Genomic DNA, 979 nt, shown 5'->3' on the forward strand with positions numbered 1-979 from the left:
GCCGATACGCAAGTTCAGGTATCAGAATCGGTATCGGGAAGCAAAAAATGGTATTGAACCATCTCTGTTTGTCCCTCTATATCGGTAATGTTAGCCCACTGTGAGAGTCTAATGATGGAGAGCCAAAAAAGAAAAGGGGATGGTGGCGCTGAGAAGGTCTGACACCAAAGGAAAACAAGTTCCTGCTGCAGATCTGCTTGGTGATTTATTTTTTTAAATACTAAGAAAATGGTTTCATGCAGTATATACTTGTTTCAAAGTGTAAGCCAATTGTGGTCCATGCGCTTATTTATGACTGCGGAGTAATGTCAAAGTAAAAGGGTAGAGAATAAAAGCTAAACAGAATCCAGATGGAGAGCGAGGGAGATATGGAAGCTGAGAACGAGAGAAACAAAAGAGAGAAACGTCGAGAGAGAGGAACAGAAACATTGTTGAGGGACTCTGCTTCCTTCACATGCTGTTCACGATAAACAAGGCTGTTGTTTTACCCTCACACAAACACACACATGTCAACACAAAGGGATGCACAGAAGGAGAAAAACATTAACACATAACCACATACACACACAAACACACACACACACACACACACACAGCTTCAACAGCTGAACATGGCAGGTGTTCAAACTAAAACAAGTGACTGCCCTTTCACTGACCTCAGGAAGAGAGGAAAGGCCCACACACACACACACATGCACACACACACACACACACACACACGCACACACAGAAAACTGAAAAGGAGAAAAGAAGAGTTTGCAGGCTGCGGTTTTCTCTCAGACAGGCAGAGACAGTAAAAGCTGTTTAACTAGAATATGAATGCCCTCTTGACTACGGGTCAAAGTCATGTGGCCAGAAAGTTGTTTCTCTTTTTGTGGTTGTACCGAAGCTCAAGCGTAAGCCATGACATGGAAAGCACACTTACAAATATATATATTTATATATATATATATATATATATATATATATATATATATAT

The 979-nt window shown here is 40.9% G+C and overlaps 1 long non-coding RNA gene across 1 annotated transcript in view; it reads right to left on the reverse strand.

Annotated features, from left to right (window-relative positions):
* Positions 1–979, reverse strand: part of LOC116705018 (uncharacterized) — a 21,131-nt gene that overhangs the window by 2,033 nt on the left and 18,119 nt on the right. The window lies entirely within an intron of this gene.

The sequence above is a fragment of the Etheostoma spectabile genome, chromosome 17 (genome assembly GCF_008692095.1).
Source record: "Etheostoma spectabile isolate EspeVRDwgs_2016 chromosome 17, UIUC_Espe_1.0, whole genome shotgun sequence".
Lineage (NCBI taxonomy): Eukaryota > Metazoa > Chordata > Actinopteri > Perciformes > Percidae > Etheostoma > Etheostoma spectabile.